We start from the raw sequence: 14,312 nt of genomic DNA, 5'->3' as shown, positions 1-14,312 counted from the left end.
TCTTCATTCTCCAGCCCCATCTGCAGCTACTCCCCACTCTTGCTCACTTTGATTCAGCCACTTTGGCCTCTTCACTGTTTCTCAGACACTCCAGACCCACTCATGACCTCATGGGTTTTGCATAGCAGAGTCCTTTCCAAATGACCTCATGGCCTACTCTCTCAACTCCCTGAAGTCTTGGCTCTAAAGTCACCATCGCAGTTGAGGCCTCCCTTGACCACCCTATTTAAAGTTACAACTTCCTCTCCCAATATTCCCAGTTTCCCCTACTATCCTTCATTTTTCACATTTATCAGCTTCTAACACATTATGTGATTTATTTATTATGTTCATTGTCTGTTACCCTCACTAGAATATAAGCTCCATGAGAGTATGGATTTTCTTTGCTGATGCATTCTTAGTGCCTAAAATAGGGCCTGAGACATGCTAGATTTAAGTTAATATTTATTCAATGGATGAATAAAGTAGATGGGTCTTGAACATTTATCAGTCTCAGGATGTTTCAGTCAATTGGGTTCTACCATAAGGGAGCTGTTTGCTTGAAGTGTTTCCAGAAAACAGGACCACCCAGAAACCCACCAGGGAGCATGCATTTATTTATAACAACCATTGCCCGGATGCCTGGGTAGCTCAGTGGTTGAGTGTCTGCCATTGGCTCAGGGCGTGATCCTGGAGTCCCGGGATCGAGTCCCAATTGGGCTCCCTGCATGGAGCCTGCATTTCCCTCTGCCTAGGTCTCTGCCTCTCTCTCTCTCTCTCTGTATCTCTCATAAATAAATTTTAAAAATTCTTTAAAAAAAAAAACAACCATTGCCAATGTATTACCACTTATAAAATATCACCCCTGTTGATTTTATCCTCAAAACCTTGTATCATCTTTTTTTTTTTTTTTGGCTGGTACATGACAAGGTAGGGCTCCCCAAGCCCCTCCCCTTCCTCAGGGTCTAGGATGTAAATTAGAGGTCAGGAGATTCTCAGTGTGTTGGGGGATTAAGTTGGGGCAGGGACTCCCCAACAGCTGAGGGCCTCTCTCTTCCTCTTGTTCTTGCTGGGGCTGGTGGTCCAGGAGGCTCTTACTCCTTGGAGGCCATGTGGACCATGAGGTCCACCAGCCGGTTGCTGTAGCTGAATTCATTGTCATACCAGGAAATGAGCTTGACAAAATGGCCATTGAGGGCAATGCCAGCCCCAGCGTCGAAGGTGAAAGAGTGAGTGTCACTGTTGAAGTCGCAGGAGACAACCTGGTCCTCAGTGTAGCCCAGGATGCCCTTGAGGGGGTCCTCCGATGTCTGCTTCACTACCTTCTTGATGTCATCATATTTGGCAGCTTTCTCCAGGTGGCAGGTCAGATCCACAACTGATACATTGGAGGTGGGGACACAGAAGGCCATGCCAGTGAGCTTCCCGTTCAGCTCAGGGATGACCTTGCCCACAGCCTTGGCGGCACCAATGGAAGCAGGGATGATGCTCTGGGCAGCCCCTTGGCCGTCACACCATAGCTTCCCAGAGGGGCCATCCACGGTCTTCTGGGTGGCAGTGATGGCATGGACGGTGGTCATGAGGCCCTCCATGATGCCAAAGTGGTCATGGATGACTTTGGCTAGAGGAGCCAAGCAGTTGGTGGTGCAGGAAGCATTGCTGACAATCTTGAGGGAGTCGTCATACTTCTCGTGGTTCACGCCCATCACAAACATGGGGGCATCAGCAGAAGGAGCAGAGATGATGACCCTCTTGGCCCTGCCCTTCAAGTGAGCCCCAGCCTTCTCCATGATGATGAAGACCCCAATGGACTCCACAACATATTCAGCACCAGCATCATCCCATTTGATGTTGGCGGGATTTCGCTCCTGGAAGATGGAGATGGACTTCCTGTTGATGACAAGTTTCCCGTTCTCAGCTTTGTGCCATGGAATTTGCCATGGGTAGAATCATACTGGAACATGTACACCATGTAGTTGAGATCAATGAAGGGGTCATTGATGGCGACAATATCCACTTTGCCAGAGTAGAAAGCAGCCCTGGTGACCAGGCGCCCAATACGGCCAAATCCGTTCATTCCGACCTTCACCATCGTGTCTCAGGGACGTGGCTGGCACTGCACCAGAAGATGCGGCTGTCAGTCAAACGGGGAGGAGCAGAGAACCTGTATCATCATATTTTATAGATGGGGGAACTAAGGTGTATAAATGTTAAGTAACTTCTGAAAGGTGACATAGCTAATAAACGGCAGAATTAGGATTCAAATCCTGGCTATTTTGATTGTGTATCATTTCCCTACACTGACCAAATTTTAGCAATGGGGAAAATAATTTTTCTACTATTTGAATGAGGGGGAAGGAAGGCTGAAGTAAACAAAAGTGGAGAAACCCCAGGAATATAGGGCATGCCCAAGTGCCCACGTGGACACTCAGGAGATGAGAGCACGTTACTGTATGATAAGACAAATAGGCAAGAATTTTAGCTTCATGTAAAGAAGATGTAGCCTTGCATTCAGCTAGAGAGCATGCTTCAGATGTGCTCCCAAGAGTCAGATAGAGATAGACCAGGGGCAAGGTTGGCCAAAGCCAGGGAGATCACTAGCATAACTGAACACAAGTCTATCTGGCCAGTGAACAACAAAGCCAATTACTGAAATATCAAGTTTGCAGTGAGAAAAGGGTTTATTTGAGAGGCAGCCAAATGAGGAGACAGAAAGAGGAACCTCAAATCTGCCTCTCTAAAGGGGGAGAGAACAAGTTTTTTATAATCATAGGGGTTGAGATTATATACATATTGATGAAAAAGGAAACCTATGACTATTCATGAGGAAAGATGGAGCATGCACATTGAGGAAACACATATGTAACATACATCCTATAATCACTTTGGGGTGGAGACTTAACATCAGAACAAGGCAAAATTCAACCCCTGATATCAGGAGGTCATTTTAGGTCAAGGGAAAGGGACTATGGGCATGGTCCAAGAGCCAGGATAAACTGGATGGGGTCTTGGGCTTATCCTGAGTGAAGAAAGCAGGGCCTTGTTTTTGTTTTTTAAGATTGTAATTATTTATTCATGAGAGAGGCAGAGACGTAGGCAGAGGGAGAAGCAGACTCTATGCAGGGAGCCTGATGTGGGACTCGATCCTGGGACCATGGGATCATGTCCTGAGCCAAAGGCAGATGCTCAACCACTGAGCCACCCAGGCATCCCTTATTCCTGGACTAGAACCATATTAGTTGACCTTAAGTCCAGTCTTCTACAGAAATAGCCAGTGTGTTTATTAGTGGGGATCTAAAAAGACACAATACCTGATTGGAGAGAAACGGTTCTCTGAAAAGCAAACTTTAAACTTTCTGCTAGTTTCGATCTGGAGCATGGTTTCACTAGGTCAGTGAGGAAAGGGATGTTCAAGTAAGATGATGCACCAAGAACCTCACATTCATTAGTGCACTGAAGTCCCACCGCCAATAAGGTGCAGTAGGGACTCTTACCCAATTTGGGCTCAGAGAGAAAAAGAGAAAATGACCTCCCAAGGTCACACAGTGGTCTCAACCAGTCATGTAATATCCTCAAGAGTAGTGCACATTGGCCCGGCACCCAGAGGATTTGTGGGACGACATCAAGTATGTACTCCTCAATCAAAAGTCCAGATTCCAGGGTCACTCTGGACCAACATGGAAATGATGCCTAATCAGTGCATACCAGGGTCACAGAAGAACTCTGATCTTGGTTTCAGAGAAAGGCCTAAGACCTAGTTCTTTCAGCTCAAAAGAGGGATCCAGGAGGGCTAACTCCCCGGCCTAACATCCAAGCCAAACCCTGTGAGGAAAGGGCTCAGCTCAGGCAAGACGGTAACTGCAGGAGGACAGGGCTCTGTGCTGGGATCCCATCTCTTCCTCAGTGCTTTCTCAGCATGCTTGGGCCTCCTTTTCTCAATAATTCTGTAAGCTCATGAGCAAAACATGCTGGGGCTTGAACAGGTGGTCCACAGGGAAAAAAAAAACAGAACCACACACACAGGGGGGGCTGACTGGTTCTAAACAGGATGAGGGTGCAGGGAGCTCAGGGTTGTTGCTGCTGGTTTGTTTGTTTCTTTTTTTAAGATTTTATTTATTTATTTGAGAGAGAGAGAGAGAGCACCTGTGTACACATGAGCAGAGAGAAGGGGCAAAGGGAGTAGACTCCCACCAAGCAGGGAACCTGATGCAGGGCTTGAATCCAGAACCCCAAGATCATGACCTGAGCTGAAGGCAGATGCTTAGCTGACTGAGCCACCCAGGTGCCCCCAGGCTTGGTTTTATATCAGAGCAAGTGCAATCTAATGGGCAGCTCCGATGTAAGGGAAGGTTAAATGAAATGTGGTAGTTCTCAGGACAGGGTAGAAAGTAACTTTAGGGCAGCCCGGGTGGCTCAGCAGTTTAGCGCCGGCTTCAGCCCAGAGCCTGATCCTGGAGACCTGGGATCAAGTCCCATATCGGGCTCCCTGCATGGAGCCTGCCTCTCCCTCTGCCTCTCTCTCTCTCTCTCTCTCTCTCTGTGTGTGTGTGTCTCATGAATAAATAAAATCTTAAAAAAATTTTTTAAAAAGAAAGTAACTTTAAACAGCAGATGGCACACAAATATCTAATGGCAAGGGAAAGATGCTCCATATAACACATAAGCACATTTTTTGTTAAGGTCGAGACATTTTTCAGCAGTGCATACTGTGGGAAACATCCAATCCAGGGGCAGGGTCTTCAGGGCCAGCCACCACCATGGATTCTGCTGTGAACCATGAGCTCTGTCAATTCTCAGGCACGAACTTACCAGACTGCCCTCTGTCCTGGAAGCGATGGTCAGGACCACACCCAGCTTCTGGTGGCTTGTATAACCACAGAACCACCCTCTTCCCCTTTCTAATGGGGCTGCTTTTCTTTTAAACCCTCAAAACTCCAAAAGCAGAGATTTTAGGTTGAAGATGGCAGATTAAATCTCTGTTTATTCCATTCCCTCCCACGTCCTCAATAAAATTAAAATGAAGGATTAAAAAGCTGATAAACCTACAGCCAGCCACAAGAGAATGAGATGACCCATCAACAGATGGGAGATTTTGACAAAATTCTGGAAGATGAGAACAGAAGGAGTTGACAACTCAAGCAGCAGGGTGAAGGAAGCTACAGGCTAGACTACTGGCACAGAGGGAAAAATACAGAAAAGAGCTGTTTAGCCCTACAGAATGTCAGAGAAGTGCGGTTCTCTCAGAAATCAGGTACAGAGGTACAGCGGAGGACAAAGATGATATGTGGCTAATTGAAAATCTATTTATAATATAAAGGATTCTCCACTCTCCTCTTCCCCCAGTTCCCTTGTGGTCAAAAACAGACATTACCCTTCAGAGAAGAGAATAGAAATGTCTGCCTGGGAGAAATGAGCAAACCCACAGATCATTGCACATTATGGCATTAGAGGACCCCTCAGCAGCCTGGCCGGTTCCCGGCACCATCACAATACACACAAGGCTCCCCATAACCTTTTGTAGGCCACACTCTCAAACAATAAGCAGTCAATCAAGCATCAATAGAAATGTGAGGAACTCTTCCAAAATGAATAAAACCACGATTTTAAAAAAATGACTCTGAGTTCCCATGGGATAATGATGGTTTCCTGTATCCAAATCTCTTCACACAATCTCCAAAATCCCTACAAATTAACAAGGAGAGCAACTCAAATCACATCTAATCCATACCTATGCCATAACTACAAGGCAGAGTTTCTACAAACTTTAATTTACATGGAAGAGAGAACTAAACACATACCAGCAAAGCTGTCTCCAGAGTCCACTCCAGAGCAGCAAGCCAGGGGAAGACCGCCTGTAGAAGGAATTGGACAGTGGGGTCCTAGAAGTGGAAGGACATGAATAAAAGTCACCGCTTCCAAAAGGAGATGGTCTCATCTTAAATGTAGAAGTACTGAGGCCAGGACTGCAAACTGGCTGGTCAGAGCACAGGCTACTGAGGACTCCTGCAGAGACTCAAAGTGCCCAGGACCAGAAGAAACCATCTCAGAAAGCCTCTACATCCAGGGAGAGGAAGGCATCTTAGAAGGGGAAGCATTTGGGGTGCCTGGATGACTCAACTGGTTAAGCGTCCGCCTCTTAGTTTTGGCTCAGGTAGTGATCTCAGGGTCCTCAGGAGCCCCATATGGAGATCAGGCTCCCCACTCAGCAGGGAGTCTGCTTCCCCTCTCCATCTGCACGCCCCCTCCTGAGCTATGCATTCTCTCTCTCTCTCTCAAATAATTAAATCTTTTTTTTTTTTAATAAAGGAGACACATTACTTGGACACTAGGAAGTGAAGAAAAGAAAGGAGAGAAATGATGGAGAAAGTAAGAGGTCTACAGAATCAGCAGACACACAAAACTCTCCCTCACAAATCACCATGTTAAGGAAATCTCACTTCACTTACCACTACAAGAGGGCTCTCTGGAACTAAGAATCTGAGTAAACCCTCAAGCCCTTCATCTGTTATTGACAGGCCAGGAAAATTGAACACACTTTTAAATAGACAAATGATAGGTAGCATCTACCTCCAAGTCAAAACGAGAAGAAAAGGAAAAGTAAGATCCTTATATATTCAGCTGATGAATTTGGCCCCTCCTAAACAACAAGGAACAGGTGAAAATCATCACACAATATCCAATGCAAATTAAATGTTATTAAATAGGGATTTGAGATATAAAAGAACACCAAAATTCAAGGATTCAGGATAGAAATGGACAAAAAAAAAAAACCAAGATGTAAAAGTAGTTAATCAAACTCAGAAAAGAGAAGAAAAACTAAATAGCAATAGATACAAATATCAAATCCATACCTTGTACACCTGAAGCTAATATGTTTTATGTCAATTATGTCTCATTTAAAAAAAATTTTAGTTAAATCATTTCAGAAATATGGGCACCTGGGTGGCACAGTTCGTTAAGCATCCGCCTCTTGGTTTCAGCTCAGCTCATGATCTCAGAGACATGAGGTCAAGCCCTGCCTCCGTCTCCACTCAGCATGGAGTCTGCTTGAGATTCTTTCTCCGTCTCCTTCTGCCCTTCCTGCTGTGCGCGCTCTCTCTCTCTCGGTCTCTCTCAAATAATTAAATAAATCTTTTTAAAAACTCATTTCAGAAATAAAGATTAAATCACAAGATGCCCAAAGGAGAATAAGTTCAACCTCAAATGAAAATATAAGGGATACAGCCAAGAGAACAAAAACAAAGAGGTAAAAATGATCAGAGAGAGGGTAATAACTCTAGAGAATAAGTTAAAAAAAGATTCATATACATTTAATTGGAATTGTTGAAAAAAGCAAAACAAAACATGGAATGGAACTAACATTTAAAACTATAATCCAGGGGATCCCTGGGTAGCTCAGGGGTTTAGCACCTGCCTTCAGCCCAGGGCATGATCCTGGGGTCCCAGGATCAGGTCCCACGTCAGGCTCCCTGCATGGAGCCTGCTTCTCCCTCTGCCTGTGTCTCTGCCTCTCTCTCTCTCTCTGTCTCTCATGAATAAATAAATAAAATCTTAAAAAAAAAAAACTATAATGGTTTGTGGTAATGGTTCTACAACTGCATGTTATTTTATCAAAACTTATCAACTTGGACACTTAGGATCGGTCAGTTTTATTTTATGTAAGTTATATCACCAGAAAAGTTTATTTAAAATTAAACAGGGACACCTGGGTGGCTCAGCAGTTGAGCGTCAGTCCCACATCGGGCTCCCTGTGAGGAGTCTGCTTCTCTCTCTGCCTATGTCTCTGCCTCTCTCTCTGTGTCTCTCATGAATAAATAAATAAAATTTTAAAAATCAAACAAAAATAAAGTGTTTAATCCAAAAATTATGATCTCTGCAAACTTTCTGAAAATAAAAATGATCTAAATGCATATGTTGAATGCACCTATGTACTTTGGAAAATTGACCAGAATGGTCAACTCAGACATAGGAGAATGAAACTATTATAGACGTAAAGAAGAAAAAAATCCTCTTGACAAAATTTCCAAATCGCATGCACGGTAATGAAAATCAAGTTGTCATCCTATGGAATCATCTCTAACACAAAACTAAATAATAATAATAATGATAATAATAATAAAAGGACATATAACTCTTTTTTTTAAGATTTTATTTATTTATTCATAGAGACACACACAGAGAGAGAGGCAGAGACACAGGCAGAGGGAGAAGCAGGCTCCATGCAGAGAGCCTGACGTGGGACTCGATCCAGGGTCTCCAGGATCACGCCCTGGGCTGCAGGCGGTGCTAAACCACTGCGCCACCAGGGCTGCCCTATAACTCTTAATTTAATAGAAGGAAGAGGAATTCTAGAAAATATTTTATTTAAAAAAAAAGAAAATATTTTATTAATCTAAAAGCACCAAGGAAGGAAGAAAAAAGGAACATAAAACAGATGGGTCAAGTAAAATAAAAATAGAAGGTAGTTACAAACCAGTCCAACTGTAATAGCATTACCTGTAAATGGACTAAATAGTAAAAGACTAAGATTGTCAAACTGTGTTTTAAAAATGCTGCTTTTGGTGGCTCAGAGCTTGAGTGTCTGCCTTTGGCTCAGGGCGTGGTCCCGGGGTCCTGGGATCGAGTCCCACATCGGTCTCCCTGCATGGAGCCTGCTTCTCCCTCTGCCTATATCTCTGCCTCTCTCTGTGTGTCTCTCATGAATAAATAAATAAAATCTTTTTAAAAATAATAAGAATAAAAGCGCTGCTTATAAGAACCAAGACACACATCCATCATCGTGGAAGTGCAAGATGCTGGGGATACAGAAACTGTTAAAAGATTCCAGAGGTATAAACAAACTAACATGTCACCTACAAAAGACCAAGGGTCACATACGTTTATGCACATTTTTACCAGGCAACACGCAGCTAGGCACCCCTGAAGAGCACACCCCATAGCTGGAGGCCCTGCAAGGGAGGGCCTGGGCTCCTCCCCCTCACCCAGGAAGGGCCCTTATACATTGCTCAAGACCATAGTTCCTGGCACCTCTTTTTCCACAAGAAAGCGAGTTACCTGAAAGTAGGAATACCAACTTATCTACCATTATATCCCCTCTCTTCTTTATTCCTAAAGTCCTGCAGGGTAAGACAAAATCCTATCGAATAAGCCCTAGTAGTCTCTAGCTCCTCGTTTCCATTCCTCCCATTTTCTGTCCCTTCTTTCTCTGCTCCCTTGTGCATCCGGAAAGGGGGGGGGGGAGTCTCACAGCAGAGAGACCCCCACGCAGGGACCTGGCCCTCCTGGGAGCTTGGCCTTCTTCCTCTCCAGATCGCAGCCCAGAATCCAGATGTCCCTACACAGTCGTGTGATGCTCTCTATTCTTAAACTTGAGTTACACATGAATTAAATTTTCTAGCTTAAACGTTTTTTATTTATGAAATTTTCTAAAGCGCCGGGGCTCCTGTAGGAAGCCACATTTCCTCCTTAGTGTAATCCCAGTAGAATCTCCGTGTCCCCTCCGACTGCTGCCCTGGCCCCTGTGAGTCGGTGGGTGGAAGGCGAGGCCTCCTCGGCGAGCTGGGCCTGAGGGTAACGGCGGCCCTTCACCAGCAGCCGCCGGAGGGCAGCTCCCCCTCACGGCCCAGAGCGGAGGGCCGGCCAGGGGTAAGGTTTTCCACGCGCACACCCTCCACCCCCGCGGACCCTAGTCACCCTTTGCAGAGTCTGGCCTCTAGAAAAGGCCCAGGCCACCTGGAGTCCGTGTGCATACAATCCCCTGGGCCCTGGGTGGAACTTGCCAGCGCGGACCCTCCTGGCTGCGCCAGATCGGAGCACCCTGCGGGGCCTGTGAAGGCAGCTGCTCCCTGCCCGCCCCGGGCACCAGAAGCTGGATGGTGAAGCTGCATCTTCAGCAGCCATCCATTTCACGAGCCCCTTCTAAGGCCCGGGCAGGGGCCTTAGCAAATGTTCACATGGACATAGGTTTATACAAAATCTGCGAAAGTAAGGGGGATTTTATTTTTCCTAAAGAGGGTCATAAACAGTGTCAACTTCAGACCGCACAAAGTCTATATCTGACCCTGATGATCGCATAGGGGCCACTTGGTCCAGAGCTCTCTGAAGTCCTTGAACTCAAATGTCCAGTCCCCAACCCCATTTTACACACTGGACGCCACACAGAGGACTTGGGGGGAGGGGTGCGAGCAGGGAGGGCAGTCAGGGCAGGGGTCAGTCAAGAACATGGTTTTATGGGCTCCTGGGTGGCTCAGTAGTTGAGCATCAGTCTTCAGCTCAGGTCACAGTCCCCGAGGTCCTAGGATCAGTCCCACACGCAGGGATCCCTGCATGGAGCCTGCTTCTCCCTCTGTCTGTATCTCTGCCTCTCTCATGAATAAATAAATAAAATATTTTTTTAAAAACCCACGTGGGTTTGTGGGTCAGATAGATTTTAGTCGGCTCTAAGTGTGATACTTTTTTTTTTCTAAGTGTGATACTTGAGTAGTGCCTCTCTTTCTTCACCTGAACAAGAAGGAAAATATTTTTTAAAAGATTTGTTTGTTTATTTATTCATGAGTGACACAGAGAGAGAGAGGAAGGAAAATAATTTTACTTCCTCTTGGGGATGCTGCGAGAATAGAATCCGAGAAAGCAAGGTAAGACCGCTGTTTGAGACCTGGCCTGTAGGGGGCGCTCGGGGAATACCGGCTGTGGGAAGGTCCCTAAATCTCTACTCTAGTCTGGGAATACATATACCCCTAACTTAAACTCAGCTCTCTATATTAAGTTGATCCAAATAAAATTACCAGTATTTCACGGTTTCCTGACCTCCAAAAATGGCAGCTTCACATGATTCCCTTTGATAGAACAAACGACAATAATGATAGAGGCCAGCTGGGGTGTGGTTATTAGAAGAGCCCCTCATGGTACCCCTTCTTATGGTGCATCCCTGCTTTGCCTAAAGAGGCTAAGGGAGGTAGTTTAATTCCTTTATCTCTCCCTCTAGAACCATGCTCTGTGACCATAAAGACCTCTGATGCAAAATAAATAAGTAATGCGGATGTAATATACAGCATGGTGACTACAGTTAGTAATAATGAATAGCATATTTGAAAGTTGCTAAGAGAATAGATCTTAAAAGTTCCCAACACAAGCAAAAAAAAAAAAACCTGTAACTATGTGTGATGACAGATGGTAACTAGACTTACTGTGGTGATCATTTCACAATATATATAAATACTGAATCATTGTTGTACACCTGTAACTAATATAATGTTGTGTGTCAATTTTTTAAAGATTTTATTTATTTATTCATGAGAGACATAGGCAGAAGGAGAAGCAGGCTCCCTTCGGGGAGGCTGATGCGGAACTTGATTCCAGGAGCCTGGGATCACGACCTGAGCCAAAGGAAGATGCTCAACCACTAAGCCACCCAGGTGCCCCATCTGTCAATTTTTTTAAAAATTTTTTTTATTTATTTATGACAGTCACACACACAGAGAGAGAGGCAGAGACACAGGCAGAGGGAGAAGCAGGCTCCATGCACCAGGAGCCCGATGTGGGATTCCATCCCGGGTCTCCAGGATCGCGCCCTGGGCCAAAGGCAGGCGCCAAACCGCTGCGCCACCCAGGGATCCCCCATCTGTCAATTTTTTAAAAGAACTCTGATAAAATGACCCCTCCCTACCCCAGTGCTTTTAGTTAGAATGGCCAAGTCAGTACGCAGAGACGGTTTCAGCAACCACAGTCACCCCCAGGTTCTCATCAGCCAGACCACAGAGGGCTCCTCTGCCCTGACATTCTGACATGCTGTCCCCTGTCCCCAGTCTATCTGTGGCACCAGCTGCTCTGGAACACAGCTCCTGTTTCGGAGGTGCTGGGGCTCTTGTGGCCTCTCCCCACCACAGCCCCTGGCACCTAATCCAAAAGTCTCTTCCTTCATCTGGCCCTCAGGGAGGCAGGGGAGGGTCTGGTGGGAAGGGAACCAAGGGCCTGCACACAGCAGAGGCCCTACCTGGCAGCCAAGTGCTCCAGCCTAAAGCTGTTCCTGAGAACCACAAACTCATAAACATCCCTAGCTGTTGGGGCCTGGGCTTCTCCTGTTGAACCATGTCCCCCTCATCCCTCCAGTGGCCCGCAGGCCGCATACTCTCAGAGAACACACAAAGGATCCTATAGCCCCCGCCAGAGGCACGAAGCACAGTCCTGACAGCCAGGCTGGGTATCCGCTAGTCAGTTGGTCAGACCACAATCAAGTAAAAAACACAAGTGCCCTCAGAGGTCAGAGGGGGTGCTCCAGGCAGACTGTGCCAGTGGAGGTCTCTGAGAAGCAGAGGCCGACACAGAGTTGGGAGAGTGCAAGGTTCATCGGCAAGTTATGTCATGAAAGAAAGGGAGGAAAGTGGTTTGGGGAGAGACAGCCAGCATGGTACAGACACGACAAAGTTTCTGCCACCCCACGGGATCCCCGGAAAAAGATGCCCAAGGTTTCCTATTAGGACAGTCTGTCACTGGGTAGAAACATCCAGGGCCCATTCTCTCATCCTGCTCAGTCATTGGCTGAGGCCACCCCAGGAAGAGCATGACCTCAGCTCAAAAGCTGAAGCTGGAGATCCCTGGGTAGCTCAGAGGTTTAGCGCCTGCCTTCCACTCAGGGCGTGATCCTGGAGACTCGGGATCGAGTGCCGCATCAGGCTCCCTGCACCGGTGGAGCCGGCTTCTCCCTCTGCCTGTGTCTCTCCCTCCCTTTCTTCCTCCCTCCCTCCCTCCTTCTCTCTCTCTCTCTCTCTCTCACACACACACACACACACACAAAAATTAAAAAAAAAAAAAAAGCTGACGCTGACTCTGCCGTGGACCCCAATGCTGAGGCTGTCAGCTTACTTCACTGCCCTTGCCTTTTTTTTTTTAATTTTATTTATTTATTCATGAGGGATACAGAGAGAGAGAGAGAGAGGCAGAGACACAGGCAGAGGGAGAAGCAGGCTCCACGCAGAGAGCCTGATTGTGGGACTCAATCCCGGGACCCCAGGATCATGCCCTGAGCCAAAGGCAGGCGTTAAACCACTGAGCCACCCAGGGATCCTCTGCCCTTGCCTTCTTGAAGGAGAAGCAAGCGGCACAGCTCTGTGTCTGCCATAGTGCACAGCTGTAGGGACCCATCTCTCCCCAACACATGTGGGGAGCAGGTCCCCTTGGGTGCTGGAGGCCCTCTTCCTTAGGGAAACCTACAAGAGGGTAAAGGGACGACATGCAGACCCCATTCACCACAGCTGATCTCAGGGCCACAGATGGCACCCATTGTCTCCCTCCTCTGCTGTTCATTCTAACACTCCTCCCCCTCAGCCAGCACCTCTGCTGTCCCAGGTTCACCTGCAGTGAGACACAAGTCCTGGTTCTTGAGGAGTCTGAGCCCCTGGTAACAAGGAAGATGGATTGTTCAGATTCTTCAAGAAAAGATGTGCTGCTAACTGCAAGGAGTGTGCTTACCTGACAGCCTCCAGCTGTCCGCTTCATCGGGGCTTGGTAGCACACCAAGAGTTGTTTTCCACTGCAGATGGCATGGCCTTGCTCCAGAATCCTAGAGCCCTGAACTGTTATAGTCTCCCACTGGGGTTTGCAAAAACTCCCTATGGCATCTTTTCCACCACCAGTACCTCCAACACCACTGGATTCATGAGGCCACATACCCCAAGTGGCAGGGCTGCTGGTACTACAGCCTGCACCTGCTGCAGAGCTATTTCCTGCTCTGGAGCCCCTTTGAAATTGGCATCCTTTTGTATTACCCGGCTTATGGGCTAGAATAGAATATCCTACAAACAGATTATGTTGCCTCCAGAACCCAAAGAAACCCACTAGATGCAATCATTTGTCTTGTACTTTGGTGGAACTCCCTCGGCACACCACTGACCAGTGGACCGCTGACAATTTTACTGATGTAGCAGGCCCCTAATTCTCCAGAGAGTTTATTCTCCCCCCAGTGGGTCACATGTATCTCACCAAGAGCTCTAGTCATCTCCTGCTCACTTGGCTTGATCAACATAATATTATGAATGTTGGGAATCAATGTGATATTTTGATAAGTATCTAAACAGTCCAGATCTCTTCAGACCACATTAAGACAAAGGGTGAATGGACAGGGCAAACCATAAATGAATATTATTGCCCATTCCATGTGAATGCAAATTACTGCGGGTCCTCTTTTCAGCTGGAGATACCTAAAAATCTATTTGCCAAATTGGTGGCTGCATCCCTTGTACCCAAGACCTTATGAATCTGCTCCAGCAAATACACCACCTGTGGCAGGAAAGCTGTAATGGGGGTTATTACCATTTGCTTGAGTTTGCAGTAGGCTA

The 14,312-nt window shown here is 46.6% G+C and overlaps 1 pseudogene; it reads right to left on the bottom strand.

Annotated features, from left to right (window-relative positions):
* Positions 1–1,073: 1,073 nt before the first annotated feature.
* LOC106558201 lies at positions 1,074–2,086 on the bottom strand (annotated as a pseudogene).
* Positions 2,087–14,312: the final 12,226 nt, after the last annotated feature.

The sequence above is a fragment of the Canis lupus genome, chromosome 34, assembly GCF_011100685.1.
Source record: "Canis lupus familiaris isolate Mischka breed German Shepherd chromosome 34, alternate assembly UU_Cfam_GSD_1.0, whole genome shotgun sequence".
Classification (NCBI taxonomy): domain Eukaryota; kingdom Metazoa; phylum Chordata; class Mammalia; order Carnivora; family Canidae; genus Canis; species Canis lupus.
The sequence above is the reverse complement of the archived record's forward strand: the minus strand, read 5'-3'. Positions and strand labels throughout refer to the sequence as shown.